The sequence below is a fragment of the Equus quagga genome, chromosome 9 (genome assembly GCF_021613505.1).
Source record: "Equus quagga isolate Etosha38 chromosome 9, UCLA_HA_Equagga_1.0, whole genome shotgun sequence".
Taxonomy (NCBI): Eukaryota; Metazoa; Chordata; class Mammalia; order Perissodactyla; family Equidae; genus Equus; species Equus quagga.
In genome coordinates, this window is record NC_060275.1 from 55,684,621 (window position 1) to 55,705,712 (window position 21,092).

The 21,092-nt window shown below is 37.1% G+C and overlaps 1 long non-coding RNA gene across 8 annotated transcripts; it reads right to left on the reverse strand.

Annotated features, from left to right (window-relative positions):
* Positions 1-598: 598 nt before the first annotated feature.
* Positions 599-18,730, reverse strand: LOC124245160 (uncharacterized). 8 transcript variants are annotated; one of them, XR_006890203.1, is made up of 7 exons: positions 18,539-18,730; positions 17,515-17,592; positions 16,772-16,867; positions 9,761-9,814; positions 5,361-5,553; positions 4,543-4,630; positions 2,129-2,304 (listed from the first exon to the last, which is right to left on the reverse strand). It is a non-coding gene; the product is annotated as an uncharacterized LOC124245160 (long non-coding RNA). The 8 variants fall into 8 exon arrangements; XR_006890205.1 differs by lacking the exons at positions 2,129-2,304; positions 4,543-4,630 and adding an exon at positions 606-641; XR_006890200.1 differs by having other exon boundaries at positions 4,543-5,553.
* Between the last annotated feature and the right edge of the window lie 2,362 nt (positions 18,731-21,092).

Genomic DNA, 21,092 nt, shown 5'->3' on the forward strand with positions numbered 1-21,092 from the left:
TAATTCTATAAAGGTTAGTTCTCTTGCCAATGTGAATCCTATTTCCAGGGCCATTTCCTGCCATTATTTGTTTTCTAGATTGTTAAGTCTTATCACGAGAAGATAACAGCTGAGCTCTTTGATAATTCTGTCATGACCATGGACAAGAGAATTCATTTCATGAAGGGGAGGCTGTGATGTGGAAGGGCACATGGTCTTTTTAAGACCCATAGGTATAGACAGGTACCCAATGAGAATGATAGAGATCATCTTCTCGAAAATACAGGATTTTTAAATCCCTTACATATAAAAAGCTTTTATGTAAAAAACATAGGCTACATCTCAGTTGCATTTATTGGATTTTCTCAGCATTAAAAATTAACTCCAAATCTATTTAAAATTAATTTTTATTCATAACAGAATTACACTTTGTACTGAGAGTAGTTCTCTATCTGAGGTCCATGAAAGTAGAAAACCGGAGTCCAGGGGCCAGCCCAGTGGTGCAGTGGTTAAGTTCGCACATTCCCCTTCCACGGCCTGGGGTTCGCTGGTTCGGATCCCGGGTGCAGACATGGCACCACTTGGCAAGCCATGCTGTGGTAGGTGTCCCACATATAAAGTAGAGGAAGATGGGCATGGATGTGAGCTCAGGGCCAATATTCCTAAAAAAAAATAATAATAGTAAAATTTTTTAAAAATGGTAAAAATTATTTTTTCTAAAAGAATATCCTCTTTAAGATAATAATCTTTGAAATATGGTTTCCACAAGGGAAAATTACCAAAAAACAAAAGGGCTAGAAGGTATACACATTGGCACACAATTCTTTAAATCTCCATGGTAAATTCATGCACTAGATAATATCATCCTAATTTACATCCAGGGATAAATTCACTTGATCAGCATCAGACAGGAAGTACATGGAAAAATTATAACTACAACGCGTATTTTCTGATTCCAGGTCCAGCAGTCTTTCTACTCACTCATCTGTACAACCTGAGTCATTTCCCGACCTTTAATTTTTCTGACCTCCTAAGAATTTCTTCCTCTTTCCCAACTTTCCATATTGTTCTTAAAACCTAATGCTTTATATCAAATATCAAGAGTACATTAAACTTGAAGTCAAGTTTGTGCTCATAAATAAAATATTACACAATGAAAAATTTCCCCTCAAGCTTTAATTGCTTAAAGACAAAATTCCAAACCTCCTTCCCTCAAAACCTATTAGAATGCTTACAGTATTCTAGCTAGGAATCCTTCCCTTTCCTCACTTCTAAACAAAAACTTTTACAGAACTAGGAATGAGGGGCAATAGATACAAAAATCAAGGCCAAATACTATTTAGCTAACACTGATAAAAAGAGCGAGCCCCTCTCCGCCTCCTTCTCGTCTACCCCCAGCCAAAACAGTCAAACTCAAACACTTCCCCACTCACACCCAAAGGGAAAATGAGAAAAGAAAACGCCCATGGAATTGTGTTTCTTGCTGTTACATATCGCACACCAGATGTCAACTCCATTTCCTCTAGTCTGAAGCACAAAGACACTTTCTGCAGTTGCACATGCCCAGAAATATTTCTCAAACTGTGTCTTTTGTTGGCTGGCGTAATTGAGTCTCTACAAGCAAAAGGCTAGAGGCTGTGCGTGCCTGGTGCCACCCCTCTGTTGTCACCTCTCTCTTCAGGACTTGAAACTACCAAGGGTGAAACTACTAAATACCAAGGAAAGCTGATCCTTCTGGAAGTGAACTCCATATACTGCTGTCTCTCTGCTGAGCACGCAGTCATTCATGGCTCATTACAGAGATTTTTCCAACACTGCTGCTCTGGTAACTTGGGACGGTGAAGTGGCTAAGAGTGCACAGAACAGAACCTTCTGCTCCTGTCCAAGTCCTCCAACGCAAACTGTTAATCAGTGGCTGCTTTCTAACACAGGATGATCTTAAGCTCCCAAATTATAAATATTTGTAGTACTTTAATTCCATGAGCCTGATTTTCAGACACTCTAAAATATTAATTCGAATACAATGTGTAAGTTTGGGTGAGCTTTGTGTACTTGACAATAGAAATAAAAAAGTACAAAAATGTTACTTCTGATAAAATGCATAATTCAGGAATGCACAATACTTGATATTTTGGTGGCAAACTTATTTGTTGCTGGAGGTCCAAAACCCTTAGCTGTGCTAGCTCAGATGGTACAGAAGTATGTGGTCCCCGGATACAATCCAAAGAACAGAAAATGGGTTTCATTTCTCAGTTTTGAAACTCTTCCGCTTTGATTGGCTAAACCTATTTCTGGGTCAAAGGAACTATCTGCTTTCTAGGTGATCTGCAAGAGAATAAGAATGTGATAAAATGTCTGGAGCAGATGGACCAAGATTGCATCTTTATCCAATAAACCCTCTGATGTATGCACTGTCAGACACTTTAGGATAAGCTCTCCTACTCACTTAGACTCTTCAATTCCTGGGTCCAGTGAAGGGGCACAGGAACTCATAACTGTTACGAGTTATTCCTTTTATAGACAGAGGAACTGAAAGCCAGTAGATTAGAACATAAAGGATGAGCTCAGGTTTAAGCTAATACCTTGAAGTTGTTTGCTTTCAAAATGTCATTTTGGAAAACTACACTACAGTTGGCTTAAAACAAAATATACAACTAGTTCAAACAGGTAAGAACCTGATAAGGGTAAGGCCACATCTCTTCTTCAGTGGCCATAGTTTGATTTAGCACTGAACAGAATTATTGTTTACTGAGAACGAGGACACTTTAAAGCATTTTCATCAATGTGGGCAAAGATACCTACTCTAAAAATAAATCCCAGACATGCGTCAGTAGCTCTTGATGCTATGACTGTGGTGCTCATGATGGGTCATATTTACTTCTTCTCTTTGGAGCAATGCTGTCCAATAGAACTTTCTGTCATGATGGAAACGTTCTATTCTGCTCTGTTCAATACAGCAGCTGCTAGCCACAGTGGCTATGGAGCACTTGAAATGTGACTAGTGAGACTGAGGAACTGAAAATTTTAGCTAATTTTAATTAACTAAAGCCTAAGTTTAAATTGCCACGCCTGACTAGGAGCTGCCATTTCGGACAGTGGAACTATAGAAGTTTTCGTGATATTTGCCACATAAGAGGTATTCAAAGGATGTCGGATGAGTCTGGAACGTGTGAAAATAAATATAACAAAGGTGCCTTTAAATTTTGCCCTTTCAAATGATTTTTTTAAAGAATTTTACTATAAGTAGTTCATCAATAATTCAAGAAAACACATTTTAGTGGTGATTACTAACTTCTACCAGTTGTAATGACGTAATTTTAAAATGTGGCATATTTAAAAGTGTTAAATTGCAAAACTGAGCACTTTGCTTGCTTTTAAATAGGTAAATGTAATTTATGTGCATGAACAGTAACACTGTTATTATACGAAGTGATATTTGACATTCTTTCTTCTTATATTTATACCATGTCACTATAAGTAAGGAGATCTGTCTAAAAGAATATTAAAATTGAGTCAACTAAGCTTTGGCAAGAAAATGTTTTCTGTTATGTATTAATCATTATAGTGCATGGCAATATCAGAGTCAGGCGGCACATCTGTTGGTAACCCTCTCACAGACTTCCCTCACGAGGTTACTCTGAGTCAAGAGACAAGACCATGTCTACCACGCAGCTGCTGTGGGAGGGACTTCAGCAACACTATCACCACTGTGTGCTTAGTTGCTCATTTTGTGCTTAGTTGCTTACTTTGACCTCCATTCTGATACCTCCAAAGAAAAGGGTAGATCAGAGAAGGCAGATTTAAGTTGCGGAAGCATAATTGCTCCCCCAAAGTTTATTAGTTAATGAATTCACCCATTCCAAACATTCATTGCGTGCCTCTTATGTACCAACCACCCTATTCTGAGTTGGGATCTCATATGGTGATTCAGACATGGTGCCTGCCCTGGAGGAGCTAACAGTCTGGTGGGGAAGGAGAGAAGCATCCAGCAATTATGATACAGTATAATTAACATAAGAACTAGCACTGCCCGCCAGAGCTAGGTTAACCTTATTCATTTTACTCCCTTACTAAAAAGTTCAATGGGACACAAATGCTTACAGGACAAAGTCCAAAACCCCTAGCTTCGTGTTTAAGACCTACACCTTCTCCAAACTTATTTCTGAATACGTGACATGATGACATTAGATTTTCTTCTGTCTTGGTCAGGTGATAAAGATTTAGTGCCCCGCAAACACTGGGCTTTTCTGACACTGCTTTTGCTCATAAACTTTCACTGACCTGAAATGTCATAGGGTTATCTCTGTCCACCATGAGTTCTCCATCATGAGTTTAGATTCATTCATTCCTTTCAAAATATTGATTGAACGCTGACATTCTGCGAGCCCTGGGGTCAGTAGGTAGATGTAGGTCTTGCCCTCAGGTAGCCAGGAATCTGGACTAGGGTGGGAGGGAGCTTGGGAGATATACAATAAGTAAACAATTTTTAAACATTAAGTTCCATGCAAGAAACAAACAGGGTGATAAGATAAAGACTATTGTCAGGGGGAGAGAGGTACATACCAGCCATTTAGAATGGTTGGGATCAACAGAAGAATGGAGAGCTGAGAGCATCATGATACAGTGAGCTGTTCCCTTAGTCTTTCCCCTCCTAAGTTACAACCAAATGGACATTCATTAACCAACAGAGGACTCCCTTCAAAGCACAATAGGACAACTGAGATATCCACGCAGTCACACGTCTGAAGGTGGGGGTACTGGAGCCCTGGGAAGCAGTAGAAGGAGGTGAGTGGATCCCCTCTCTCCCCTCAATGGCAGTGATCTAGGTCGTGGGTCCTCATGCAGCATCTGGCACATGACTGTAAGAAGAGGCGGGCCAGCATGAATACTTTCGCTTTTGGAGGGGCAGCCTGGCCTGCTGGAATGCTCCACACTGAGTGGTGCAGCTCAGCTACTACATGGGTGCCACCACCAAGTGCAGCAGACCAGGAGAACTACCTGTGAGTGCACAGCGGGCCCATCAGCATGTGAAAGAAAGCGCCCATCCCACCCCATCTGGCCAAGGCAGCGGACGAGCACCAGAGCACCTGCACATGTGTGTGTGATGTGCCAAGTGGTTGCGGCCAGTGGGCAAAGGCAGATGAACCCTATCAGCACAACTTCCAGCACAAGCAGTAGGTTCAGAAAACACAGCTCCTGCCCCTGCCAGCGGGGGCAGGTGGAATATGTGACCTGATACCACCACCACGTGCCAGCAAAGGATCACTTCATCAAACACCAGTGTCCAATCTAGGCACACTGACTCATGTTAAGAGACTAGAATGGCCTCTCTAAGTAGTGCAATGGCTATTGCGGCTGAAGCTTAGTCAGGGAGTTCTTACCGATTTCTCTGCTGGCATGAGCAGCATTTTTCATTTTGTTCTCTTTCTGCCAGTTTGAGCCAGGTTTCAAGCAGAGAAGTCTGATAGTTGCAACCTTGACCTGCGGGACCTGCAAGCCCAGTTCTAGCCTCCAGCACTTTAGCATCCTATTTAATCAGTGATCCTGGCTCCTTCTACATTCAGTCCTGTTTTTCTATGAATGAGGGCAGAAACTGACCGTTAGGATCAACTTCCACTGCAGGTTCAATTCACAGCTCATTTCTCTGGAACTCTGCACTCTACCTTCTATTACTACTCCAGTGCTTTTTCAGAAACTCAATTTCAGAACTTGGGAGAGATATTTGGGTGTAATTTTAGGATCCTATCATTGATAATCAAAAACACAGATTACAAACCAATGCTCCTGCTAACAGGTTTCTCTTTTCTCTGTCTTCATGAACTATCCAGATGTCTATTACCATAAAAGGAGTAATAACCAAAATTGCACAGTGGGCCCTCTTTGGCACCTTCAACTACTCTATTTCTGCCTCACCAGGCACACAAAGGAAAGTGACAAAATAATAAAGCAATAGCTTTACTTACTTTATTCAGTTAAATCAGAGCAAAGACCTGATTAACTAATATTTTATTGACCTACCCGGTCATTCAATATTTCTAAGCAGCAAGGATTCCAGGCACATGGCACTGTTCTCAAGTGATACAGCTATAGTTTTTAACTAGTCAATGTTTTCCAGAATTTAAAAAGTGCCCTTTATCAGTGAAGTTGGAAACTTTGAAATGTATCAGTCTTTAATGTATGCTACCTACAAGTATCTATATACCTGTGATGTAACCGAATAATTTAAAACTTGTCCTAAGAATTATATGAATTTGAATAGCGTCTTCTACCAAAATATTCTTCACATTAATAATTCTTACATTTATCATGATTAGAATCAAGAAATGCACTTGAAAATGATCTGTTCTTTTTAAATATATCACACAATCGTATATTAAAGAATAGTATCTTCTTAAATAACAGACTGAATTTCAAAGATAGTACTAATTTAAGAGATGAAGCACAGTCTTATTGAATAAATGAATGAAAGGGTAGCGATGCCAAGCCTTACACAGAATCAAACATTCTACTTCATTTCTTAGTTTAGGATGCACATGTTCTCCACAATGTGTCTTCTAAGTGCTGGTTTGAATTTGGCCTAAATCATAAAGATAAGTAACCTACAACCCTATGTTGCTGGGAAGTAGACTATCTACATATCGATTATATTGATCAGTTTAATTTCGATCAGAGTAGAAAGCTGGAATTCCTACTCACGTTTTATGGGAAAAGGAAAGGACTATCGCACATGACAAAACTAGGACACACACTAAGTGAGAACGCAGATCCTTTCAGGCAAGAGGGAAGGCTGCACATGCACTCTAACCAGGAGCAACCATGGAGAGGCTGGAGGGAGCGTTCTCTAGCAGCGTTAGGTGACCCTGAAACAATAACATGCATAGATGCTTTGCTTAGCTCCTGGTCTGGTTTGTACCTTTAAAAAGTAAAGTAAAAGAATACATCCTGGGCCTTTCGTCAGTCACCCAAGGAGTCTGGTTTCAGGATAATGTCACCAAGTCTTCTAGGATAATTTTTTTAAAAAATTCTTAAATTTAATGTTCTTAAGTAAAGAGTTTGTTAAATGGAGGTGGAAAAAAGAGGCAGTAAACAATTTACTTTTGACACTTTCCGAAAGAAAGAAATACCAGCTTTGATAAGGTACTCAACGGCAACAGGATTTGTCATACTTTATTCTGCCTGAATTGATCAACTGTACAAAAGAAGGCCAGGAGTCCCACAATGGTTGAAAGACGTTATTCTGTTAAATATATTCTTCTTTGTTCATGTTAATGTGAGGTTTTCGAAATTTTAAGTAATAAAACCTTTAAAACACACTGAAAAGTGGGAAATAAAACAATCACCTATGTACCTACTAATATCAAATGTTAACATTTGTGTTTTGCTTCAGACACTTTTTTCAAAGAAATAAAATATTATTGATATAAATCCTTGGCACATTTCTGCAGGCATCTCAAGGTTATTATGTATAATTCCCAGACAGGTTTTTGTACTTTTATTACATATATCTGGGATGCTTAAAATTTACTTAAATGCTACCTTTCTTTTCAACTTGAGGTTTCATTCAACATTAGCCAAGTTGAAACATACAGATCTCGTTTAGATCTACAGATAGGCCATACAGATCACTTTAACTGGTGTACAGAATTCCATTAAATAAATAAACCACAGATTACTTATTCCTTCCCTTACTGGAGGACAGATAAGGTGAGTCTGCTCCTTCTCTATCACAAGTGGTGTACGATGAGCCTCCCTGTATGTCCCCTCGGCCAGTTTCCTTTGGGTCAACAGAAAAGTAGGACTGTTGGCTTATCCAGTCTGCACATCTTTAAGTGTACCAGATAAGGTCAAATTGCTCTCCAAAAGGAAAACAATGTTCAGATGTTTCTTTTTCCCCCAAAGAGATTCTCTTTCGAGAATATAAAACTAATGCCAGTTCCGAAGGATAGATCTTGAATTACTGGTACTGGTTCCAGTAAAATGTAAATAACCTAAGGCTAATGTGGGGCCATTTTATGAACCGCATCATTTATCTGACATAACCTTTGCAATCAAAATTTATTATGTATAGAGCCGTTTCTTTCTTTAGCTATAGCAACTCTGTTTCATAAGTGTTTATGTTAAGAATATCTCCCAATGACTAGTCGTCACATCACATCATTAAGTGTGTTTGTATCAAAGTAAAATAAAATAAAAAATTCAAACTCATCAAGTAAAGAATTAGGTAAATTAATAAACTGATGGATAATATATCCCTAAAATAATCATTAAGATTTTTGATTACAACAAAATGGCAATCATTTACATAGAAGGACTTTCCTACTTAAAAATAACTAATCCAGCATAATATTTTTATTGGACAGGATGTGGTGTGTCTCCAGTGGCACCTTACACCGTGTCCCTTGTCTAAAACGAAGTGTAAGGTGAACTGACAGCTCTGCAATCTAAAGAGTAACATATATCAGCTCTGCAATCTAAAAACTAACCCTTGGGCCAGGGGCACCACAGGGAAGCTAAACCTGATGCTCCTAGGTAAATACCAGACACTTGGAAGTGTCTTAAAGCATCCATAATCAGTGCTGTCTCCTGGATCCCAGCAGACATGAACACAAATCTTCTATGAAAAAAGTCATCCCTAAATTAGGTCCCCTGTTTTTTCTTTCTTTTCTGAGGAAGATTCACCCTGAGCTAACATCTATTGCCAATCTTCCTCTTTTTGCTTGAGGAAGATTCGCCCTGAGCTAACACTTGTGCCAATCTTCCCCTAGTTTGTATGTGGGTTGCTGCCACAGGATGGCTGCTGACAAGTGGTGGAGGTTCGTACCCAGGAACTGAACTTGGGCCACCAAAGTGAAGTGCACCAAACTTAATCACTAAGCCACAGGGCAGTCCCAGACCCCTTGTTTTCAAAGACAAAGATGAACCAAATATGAGCTCTTTAGCAGAGATGACCAAAAACCTAGACACAAGCCACCATAAGTGGGAGTCAGCAGAAATATGAAACACTAGATTTAGATTCCAAAAATTATCATATGTAGTACACAAAACTTTAAGTCACACTTTCAAATTTAAAAACGTAATTACAAAAATGAGCATGTCACTATGAAAAATGACCAAGCCAATTTCAAAAACAACTAAATATAACTTTTAGAAATAAAAAAATTGAAATATAACAAAAACTCAATGGATGGATAAGACAGCAAGATTGGACACAACTTAGAAGAGAATTAATGAACTAGAAGATAGATCAGAGGAAATTATCTAGAAGACAGCACAGAGAACTAGAAATAGGAAAGCAATAGAAAATAAGAGAGCGACATGGAGGACAGAATTTGAAGACCTAACTTATTTCTAACTGGTATTCTACGAAGAGAACAGAGAGAACAGATGGGAGGCACTACCTGAAGAAATGTCTGAGAAATTTCCAGAATTGACAAAAGACATCAATTAAAAGATACAGAAAATAAGGGCAGGCCTGGTGGCATAGCAGTTAAGTTCATGTGTTCTGATTTGGTGGCCCAGGGTTCACCGGTTCAGATCCCAGGTGCGGACTTACTCACTACTTATCAAGCCATGCTGTGGCAGGCATCCCACATATAAAGTAGAGGAAGATCGGCACGGATGTTAGCTCAGGTCCAGTCTTCCTCAGCAAAAAGAGGAGAATCAGTGGCAGATGTTAGCTCAGGGCTAATCTTCCTCAAAAATAAATAAATAAATAAATAAATGATACAGAAAATATAACATATATCAAAAAGAGGATAAATGAAATTAAGTCCATACTTACACATAATGTAGTTAAATACAGACACCAAAATCAAAGAGAAGATCTTAAAAGCATCTAGAAAGGAAAGATATTATCACTTACAAAGTAACAGCAATTAGATGGACAGAAGGTTTCTCAACAGCAACCATGGAAGGCAGAAAACAAGAGAACAATGTATCATTAGTGCTGAGAGAATACATATGAACTTAGAATTGTATATCTAGCAAAACTATCCTTCAATAAATAAAGGTGAAATAAAGATGATTTCAAAGAATCAAAACTGAGTGAGTTTACTACCAATAACATACAATAAAGAATAAATTTCAGGAAGAACAAAAATTATATTTGAAGGAAGGTCTAAGATGCTATGAGAAATGAAGAACAAAAAAATATCTAAGCTTATGTTTGTAAAATAACAACAGTGTCTAAATTTGAGAGGGTTTATAAAACAATACAGAACTAAACTACTGACAAGAACAGGGAGGGTGATGCGCAGAGTTAGGAAGGTCTAAGATCCTTACATCATAGGAAGGACATGTGTGAGATGGAGGTTTGGTTAAATATGCATGGCAAATTTTCTGGAATGACCACTATAAAAATTGCAATAGAGTGATAATTTTTGCAATAGTAAAGAATAAAATAACTTTTAAAAACCTAATACAATCACAGAAAAAACCAGTGTAATACTAAAAAAACCAGAAGTGTAATACTAGCATATTTGAATTTATTTTGATAGGAACAAGTCCAAATACATTATTAATGACAATAAATATAAATAGAACCTTGTCAATTAAAAGATCTAGAGAATTACACTCAATGTAAAATCAATATCCTGCTATATTCTGTTTATAGAGAATAAAACTAAGCCACATGTAAACAGAAAGTTTAAAGTAAAAGAATATAAAACAGATAATTGGCAAATATTAATCAAAAGAAACACAGGGTAGCTGAATTAAGGGACACAGAGAATCATGTTTCACTCCAACAAGAAGATTTAACAATTGTAAATTTTTATCCACCCAATAAGATAGCTTTAGAATATACGAAGAATTGATTATCTTAATACCAAAACCAAATAAGCATAATGTGTGCAAGCAACACTTTTCATTCTTGAACATAGATGAATAAATTCTAAATAAATATTCAAATTCAGCCACATATGTATGAAACTGATAACACTACATAACCAAGTTAGATTAAGCAGGATGGTTTAACATTAAAAAGTCTATAAACGTGGGCTGGCCCCGTGGCCAAGTGGTTAAGGTCACATGCTCCGATTCAGCGGCCCAGGGTTTCACTGGTTCAGATCTTGAGACAGACATGGCACCACTCATCAGGCTACGCTAAGGCAGCGTTCCACATAGCACAGCGAGAAGGACCTATAACTAAGATATACAACTATGTACTGGGGGGCTTTGGGGAGAAGAAGGAAAAAAAAGAAAAGAAGATTGACAACAGACGTTAGCTCAGGTGCCAATCTTTAAAAAAGTCTATAATTGTAATTCATCACATTAAAAATTAAAGAAGAAAAAACATATGACCACTTCAACAGATGCAGAAAGAGCATTTGTTAAAACGTCTATTCATTACAAGAATAACTTCTGGCGAATTAAGAATAGAATGAAATTTCACAAACCTGATGAGCAAACATTGTTCCTAATGGTAACAGTGAGGAACAACATAAGGATGCGAACTAGCACTGCCTCTATCGAACATTTTCCTTGAAGTTCTAGCCAATACGGTAGGAAATAAAAGGTATAAGAATCAAAAAGGAAGAAACAAAACTCTAATTATACACAGACAATGTGAATGTGTTAGTACACACGCAAGATCTACAAATTATAAGAAACAGCAAGTGTTTAGCAAGGTGTTTAAACATGAGATTAATATAAAACCATCTGTACTTCTACATACCAACAACAAACTGAAACACCAATTTTAAAAAATATGCTTTACAGCAGAACCAAAATACATAAGATACTCAGGAATAAATCTTACAAGACAGCAATAATACATAAAAATACATCAAAACCCAAAAACTTATTGAAAGGCATTAGTGAGGATCAAAATAACTGTTCATGAATAAGGAGATTCTGTGTTATCAAGGTATCAGTTCTCTCCAAGGTAATCTGTGGAATCAGTGCAATTTCAATCAAAATCTAATTAAGAGTTCTGAGAAATCTGATGAGTTCATTCTAAAAGAAAGAACGAACAAAGGCCTCCAAATAGTCCTAACACTCCTGGAGAATGGAATGTTATGCAGTGTGGAGAAACTTGTCCTATCAGACAGCAAGAGTTATTTCAAAGCTACAGTAACTAAACAGTGTGGTACTGCTGAAAGAACAGACATGGAGCAGGAAAAAACCTAACATATGACAGAGGTGGCATTCTGATTCTGACTCCTGGGGGAGAAAATGGTGCTGAGAAAATTGTGTATCCATCTTGGAAAAAAAGAAAGTGGATTCCTACTCTGTGCCTCACACGAAAATCAATTCCTTCTGAATTAAAAGCTTAAACATGAAAAACCAAATTAAAAAAATGTACCACAATATGGGGGGGATTATCTTTCTGATCTTAGGGTAGGGAAATATTTCTTAAATAAGAAACAAAAAGTGCCAAGTATCAACGAAAAGCTTGATAATTTATTTACATTAAAATCAAGAGCTTATGTTTATTAAGTTGTACCATAAAGAAAGTGAAAAGCTAAGACATAAGCTTATTCTTGGAAAGAAAAGAAAAACAAATAGAATAAGCACAAAAGACATAAATAGGCAGAAGATATTGGCAACCATTTAACAAAGGAAAGATATCTAGAATACATACAGAACATCCACAAATCACACAAAAAAAGAGGACACCTCAAAAGAAAAATAGGTGAAAGCTAGAAACAGGCATTTCACAGAAGAGGAAAAAACAGACCACAAACATAGGAAAATATGTTCAAGGTTAGTATTAATCTGGGAAATGCAAATGAACTAAAGTCATAGTGAGGTTCCATTTTATAACAATCAGATTAGCAAAAAATTAAGAAGTCTGCTCATACTAATTGCCGGCAAGATGTAGGTCAACATCAATGAGAGTGTGAACTGGTGTAGCTGCAGTGGAAGACAACTTAGCATCATCTTGTGAGGTAGATATTTGAATACCCAACAACTCAGCAGTTACATGCTTAGGTATATGCCCTAGAACAGTGCTTTTAAACTTCTCTGATGATAAGAATAATCTGGAACGCTTTTTAAATATCAAGCTTCCTAGGTGTTTTCCCCAGAGAGTCTGATTTGCTGGTCCTGAAATGAAGCCACAGTACTTGCATCTTATGAAGCAGCCCAAGTGACTCTCCCTCCAGAGCAGCTCGGGAAGCAGCCTAACGCCGCGCTGCTCAAAGCCTAGTTCTCCCCTCAGCAGGAGTGGCTGCACCGGGAAGCTCATTAGAAATGCAGGTGCTCAGGGCCCCCTCTGACCTCCTGAGGTGGAACCTTCCTTCGCACATTCAAGTTTGAGAAACTTCAGACAGAGAGGAGTGTTTTTCAGAGTGCAGGCTCAGTCTCTGGGTCTTACACTCAGACTAGCATTTGTTGTAAAGAGAGAATAGAAACTAAAACATTAGAATGCATTTTAGGTTGAAAGGTGAGGACTGTAGTGTGCAATTTCTGTTTCAGGTACACACACACTCTCCTGCAAATTTAGAGGTGTGTGTAGACACTGTGTCACAATGTGCAATATATTTCATACTGTAGCCAAAGAGAGATAAACACATTCCTAGAGATGTTATTTCCCAGGGGCACTAGGAGCCATGTACAGAAATGTTCTTAGCAGAATTGTTAATAAGAAAGAAAAGCATGGACACACCCCAAGTATCTACTGACCAGAAAACAGATATTCATACAATGGAAAATTAAACTACTGTATAGCGAAAATGAATAAACCAATTATCCACCTTAGAAACACAGAATTGACTGAAAAACTTAAGTCACCGAAGAGTACTATGACACAATTTTATAAAAATGAAAAATAAGCAAAAGGTAATTAAGAACATAAATATGTGATAAAACTATTTTAACAAAGAAAAGAGCAAAGGAAAAATTTACATAAAAATTCAGGATACTACTTAGCTCGGCCCTGAAGGCAGACAGATAAAATGGGAAGCACGTAGTTAGATGCAGAAGTTCTAAGGATGTTCTATTTATAAGCTGAGGAGCCAATTATTGTTATGCTGCACAATTTACGTAGGTTACATTTATTCTTTTGTTTATACGAATATGACATAATAAATTTAAAAAGAAAAAGATTACAGGGAAGGTATGAATATCCCAGAAACACTGTTGGCTCTTTGAAATTTCCTTCCTGGAAAAGAGCCTGTCATCGGTTCTTATGAAAGACTATGGTTTCTACCAGCCAGACTTAAGGGAAGCAAGGTAACATCTCATTAAAGATTTAACTGTCCTGGATATACACCCATGGACGGGGACCTCTGACGTGAAAAGCATTACAAAGCTCTCTCCTCTCAAGGTGTAAAAGACTTCACACCAGTAATGTTCTCTTCCCTGAAACCCGACGTCTGGATCCTGAAAGCTGAGTCTCAGGCCTGGTGCTCAGCCCGGCTCTGACACTTTGGGTACAGTTATTGCTTCCCCTACCTCTGCCCAAACTTCTGAACCTCATTCTCTTCCATTCTTGGATACTTAGTGAGATCCAAAACAGAACTCAGGACTGTCACATCAGGAGGCAGCACAAGGAAGGTAACTGTCCAAGGTCATGGCTAGCCCATATGGTACTTTTGTGTACATCAGGAAGAGGGCCCCTTCCTGAAGGCACTTACTGTCATCTGCTGAAAAACTGCCACAATAAATATACAAATCTATGAGGCTTACGCTATGAATGGGCACTGTATGTTTGTGCAAGGCATGGCCTGCACAGCTGGATGCTGTGGACCTGTTTGAATCAGTGTGTGTGTACATACACGTGTATGTTTGTGTGCTGTTCAAAATGTGCAAGTTACATGATCAAAAACATATTCTTTCCACCTGATACATATATATATATATGCTGCACACACTAAAAGTTCTTGGAGAAAACACTGTTAATGAACAATTTAAAAACTTATCATAAACCAGGTCTGCAGAAGAGGACATGCTATGAGGTGTGCATGCAGACAGACGTATGTATGTGGATTTTTTTCAGTAAACTAATACCATTTACTCACTTTGTTTCATTATTTCATATTATTTCCTTGTTAAATATTTAAATACATAATTACAATTAAAAAGTATTATTAAATTTTTCACTTTTAATCATTAGTCCAATAAGCTGAAACAACGGGGGGAAAAGAAAATACATTAATTTCAGAAGAGCCTCAACTATTTTACAAAGTCAGTGCTCACAAATTTCATAGTCATAACATGTACACATTAAGAGGGGGCATTCAAATTCAAAAGTTTATAAAGAACTCATACAAAACAGAAAGAAAAGCAGTAAGAGTTTAAAGATGAATTGCTAAAGGACATGAACAGACAAGCTGACAAATCATACAGCAGGAAATGCAAATAAATTAGGGAAAATACTCAAACTTAAAACAATGAGTTATAGTATCCATACATGATCATTTTAAGGAAATACATAGGAAAAATGATTGGATGAAAAAACAAAAAATGCTAACAACGGCTAAATTAAAGTAGGTTACATACAATTGTCCCTTCTGTTTTCTAAATTCTCTTTGATAATGTTATACTACTTTTACAATTTAAAAAAATTATGAAAACTACATAAATAATAGTTAACTGGGGTCTCCCATTCTGAAATTCCTCATCTAGAAACACTTTTAGCCTGTCCTAAAATCTACACAAATGCACAGGATCTGAGAAATATATTAAAAAAATACTACATATAGTCATACAGTCATATATGAGGCTCAATACACACAAAATAATTGAATGTTCCTCATAAGTTACAAAAAATACAGATCTGATCCTATATTTTATGTTGGTTTGGTAATGAGAGAAAACGGGCTCAGGATAAGGAAAAACAGAGGCAGAGATATATAGCTGAAATGCTGCAGTTAAATATCATTGGTCACTGGCTTGGAGATCTTGATTATACAGAATTACGACAAGCAGTACTGTTTGTCTTCAAAAAAAAAAAAAAAAACCCTAACAAAAAAGCATACATGCCCAGAGCCCAAGTTCTGCACATAAAAGCTGACTTTACATATAAACTGCAAAGTGTCCTAGTGGTTAATTATTTAGTACTAAGTATCAATCATGGACACACTCCAAATTAAACAAAATAGGTTTTCATTCACTTTAAATCAAATATATTCAAGAAAGAGTTTAAAAAAACAATAATTTAAAATGAAAAGCAAAAGAAAACAAACCTTGTATTATATTGCTCACCTACTCAGTAGAAGAGAGTATTACAAAATTAGTATTCTAGTTTACAAATAAACTTTCTTTCATCTGGATTAAATATACCATACAAGTCCAAGTTAAATGAAATTTACATATACAACAGTAAATCTCAAATAGAGGTGTGAAGCTTTTCTAATACAATTTACAAACCTGTGCAAAAATATTACCCCTCTGTGAGGGTCAAATTTGCGTATATTCTCTCCACCACTGCTTAGCATATACAAGAACGCCATTTCTCTGCAGTTTTCTGACATTCCAAAGCAAGCGTGAAATTAAAATTTTTTTCAATTTCTACTCATTTTCCTTAATTCATTACTATAAAATATGTAACAAATCTATGCACTTCTTTCTGTCTCTACCACCACCCTACTCTAAGCTGCCATCAGCTCGTCTGTAAGAACCTCCTGACTCCCTTGTTCCTATACTTTCCCCAGTACAATCCAGTCTCTGCACAATAGTCAGTGATCTTTTTTCTCCCAAGACAGACATTTTTACATAATAAAAGATACTGTTATTCTCTTGCTTAAAACTAATTCTAATTTTCTAAAATGAGAGTACTTTCTAGGATCAACAGGTAAATATACTATGAAAACAAATATACAAAGAAGAAAAATTCAGCATTATTTACCTGTGTTTAGTACTTTTTATAGGCAACGTTTGATTGAGGAGAGGTTCATCTCAAGTTTCAGATTTAAAATTGCCATAGAAATTTTTGATTCTGTGCCTAAAATATAAATAAATATAACTTTAGAGGTTTGAATATTATGTATCATTAGTCAACCAAAGTCTAACCAAATTAATTTTAAGAATTCTGTGCTTTTGGGGCTGGCCCCGTGGCCGAGTGGTTAAGTTCGCGCACTCCGCAGCAGGCGGCCCAGTGTTTCGTTAGTTCAAATCCTGGGCGCGGACATGGCACTGCTCATCAGACCACGCTGAGGCAGCGTCCCACGTGCCACAACTAGAAGAACCCACAACGAAGAATACACAACTATGTACCGGGGGGGCTTTGGGGAGAAAAAGGAAAAAATAAAATCTTTAAAAAAAAAAAAAAAAAGATTTAAAAAAAAAAAAAAAAGAATTCTGTGCTTTTACCACTTACATGGAATGAAGATAATATTCAACATTACCTTTAATATTCATGTTAAAAATGAACCAAATCAAATTCATTTTTATTTTGTACAAAGACCTTTATCTAATTATAAGGAGATTATTTATTTTGTAACTTCCTAATCACATTTGAACGGATTTTTTGGACCTAAAGGATTTGGGATTCTTCATTTTTCTCTTCATTAAATGTATCATACCAACCAGACTTACAGTAAAAACAAAGTCAAAGCAACTGTTAACACCTCATTCTCAGAAAATACTTACACTCTTTGTCTCATATAGTCATTCCCATTTATCCCTTCCATTTTCACAGCACATGGAGGACAAATTTTCAAGCCATGCCTGGATTTAAAGAATTGGAAAACAAATATACTTCACATCACAACTATTTAATATTTCTTTGCTGAACGAGAATATACTTGTTTCTGGGTCATTACTATGATTATCACGTTAGGTCTACATTTGAAGACAAATAATGGGTATCTCGTTTGAAAGCAAATCTCCTACATAAAACCTTTTTCTCTACTTCTTATTTAAGGAAAAACTCATTCATGGTCTGACTTATCAAAATCTAAATTACTAAAGCTATGCTGTCCAATGGCCAGATTTAATTCTGTGACTACATTTCAATACCAAAGTCATTCCATTATGTTATGCATAAGACACTTGTAGGTTTTCATTGTATCAGCACATATGTATTACCTATCAAGTAGTAGGCAAGAGGCCAAGGAGACAATGGTGCATAAGATAGGCACCATCTCTGTCTCAAAGAGTACTATTCATTGAGACGGACACTGAGCAAGTCAGGTCCTCTGAGTTCCACTTGCCCACACGTAAAAGGTTAGAATACCTACTCCATATCCCACAAGAACTGCCGCTGTAGGAAGCTACTGGTACTATCAGGGATGTACTGTATTCTGGGGTGGAACAAAGTGAAGGTGTTTTTTGCATGTGCGTGTATGCATATGTGTGTGAAGAATCTTAATTTTCTTTATAGCCTTATATATAATCAAATAAACTTGAAAGCAAAAAGCCCTCAAAATTTCAATATTAATTTCCCATATAAAAATTTTTCCTTAAAACAAGGCCAGATTGACTGTCAAGTTCTACACTCATACTATTCGTCAAGACATTTCCCAAGACTATGACACTGGGGGCCAATTGTAATGCTAATGAAATTCTTTTTACATGTTTCCCTCTTGGTTTATAAAGGCATTTAAAAAACATAAAATGTATTTACAAACAAACTGTGGCTATAAAAAGGTAACAGTGATATTAATCATCATACCTACACCCATAAGTTCCACGGTAAGATTGGTCACTCCATTTTCTGAGCCTAAAACGGACCGCCATTCGAGAAAATAGGACGCTACTAAAGTGGTCTCACCAAATATGTCTGTTTTGATTAGCACCATATGAACTGGATCACTTATTGATAACATTGTCGTTGAGTCAGCCATTCTAGTTCCATCACCTAGAAATATAAACCAAAACAATCACACCACATTACATATTCTGTTGGGCCAACATAAAAGAAGACTTTTATTGAAAAGGATACTAGTAATAAACTTACATAAAACCAAATAGAATAATTTGGTAATGCCTCAGAAAGTGTGCGACAGACTGAGAATAAAAGTACGCTCCTACTTCTATCACTAACTTTTGAGAGGACTGGCAGAATTGTGACAACTTATCTAGTTATTTAATGCGTATCAGTGTTTTGTAAGAGAGAAATCTGACCTGTAAAAATACTTAACTAAAGTATATGCTACTACAATAAAAAGCCTTCAACTATGTCAACACTAATCCCCAAACTACTTTTATCCCTAAACCTCCAGAAGTAATCAACATATTATCCACAGAAAACTGAAAGATCCGGCGCCTGGGAGCTAACAATTTAAGCTATGAACTGCCTTATTAGGGCAAAATTTTTTACTGGGGGGAAAAATAATAGATTTTGGTAGTGCATTAGCCATCATAGTAATCTAAAATTCTGTAGGCATAATTCTACAACTTTCCTAAGTTTACAAATATATTGTAAAGATTTCTATGTTGAAAACTAAAATGTATAAAATATCTTTATAGAAAGAGTGTAAAACAATTACAGGAATCAAGTATCATAATCTTTTTTTTTTTTAAGATTTTATTTTTTCCTTTTTCTCCCCAAAGCCCCCCGGTACATAGTTGTATATTCTTCGTTGTGGATCCTTCTAGTTGTGGCATGTGGGACGCTGCCTCAGCGTGGTTTGATGAGCGGTACCACGTCCGCACCCAGGATTCGAACCAACGAAACACTGGGCCGCCTGCAGCAGAGCACGCGAACTTAACCACTCGGCCACGGGGCCAGCCCCAAGTATCATAATTTTAAAGTTATAAAAATGAGAGTTACAGATCTAAGCTTTGATTTTTAAAAGTTACAGAACATCATAAATCTAGCCATCTTTCATAAATGAGAAGGATCATGTCTCATTCTCCACTATATCCTCAGCACTTGCCTAGCATAGTACCATGCACCTAACAGGCATTCGAATGTTTATTACTAAAGAATCAACCACTAAAACAGTCCAAAAATAATCTTCAAGGAAAAGTAATTAGCAGAAAATAAAGCAAAAAAATGAATAGAAGGGGCTGGTCTGGTGGCATAGTGGTTAAGTTTGAGCGCTCTACTTCAGTGGCCTGGAATTCACAGGTTCGGATCCCTAGCACGGACCCAGTGCCGCCTCATCAAGCCACGCTGTAGTGGCATACCACATAAAATAGAGGAAGATTGATGCAGATGTTAGTTTAGCAACAATCTTTCTGAAGCAAAAAGAAGACTGGCAACAGGTGTTAGCTCAGGGTCAACCTTCCTCACAATAAAAAAAGTGGGTAGAAGTAGTTTATAGAGAAAACAGCAGTGGGGAAAAAACATAAAACAGAAAACTACAGAGATTCATCCATTATAAATCTCTCCTTACAGTAAAAGTTGTTATAGGTGTTCTGCAATAAAACAAAGATTTACTCAATTAAATGACAATTTATTATTGCTCCATATCTAAGCTCTCTCTGCGGACTTCAAGTAAAGGCCTATGACGAAAATCTGGCCCACAGGCAAATGGAACAGGTTTAGAAGAAAATGTTTGTTTAGAAAACGTAAACATAAAGTAAAGGTTGAACAAACTTCTCCTGGTAAAGTCTCAGGTTCTTGCAGATGGTTCAAGAAAGCTTTTCCACCCCAAACCTGAAGATAAATATTGGATCAATATTGGATCAATATTAGCTGTAAATGATAGCAATACATATGAGGAAAGTGCCAAATAACTTAAGGAATGTGATCAAGACAACGGGAAATAATAACTTCACAGAAATAAAACCAAGACTAAAAAAAGAAAGAGAGTAACAAATTCACTGTATACCAGGACAATTTGTACCTGGGGAAGGACAGATACACAATATGATCTCTTTTCCTGAGTTTCCCTTCTGGCCTCTTTCTCCAGCTGGAAAGGAGGCAGAGCCAAGGGGTAGGCTACCACGGCTCTTCAGTTGCTTATCCAACATTCCTTCACTTCCACAAACCAACTCACACAATGATCAACTCAGCAAGCGTACTCTTTAGATAATTACACTCCCATTAAAAAAGTAAAGCCATACAATTTTTATAAAGTATATTAGAACGTGAGAAACAGGTGGTCCTGTTTTTGCTTCCACTCTGCTATAGATTAAATCCTCAGACATACTTCATGCAAAGCAGAATCTAAGTTTTTCTGGATAATTAGTCACAAAAATGTAAGTATTTCATTCTGGGGAAAAAAAATGAAATGTTGGGGCTGGCCAGGTGGTGCAGTGGTTAAGTTCGCACATTC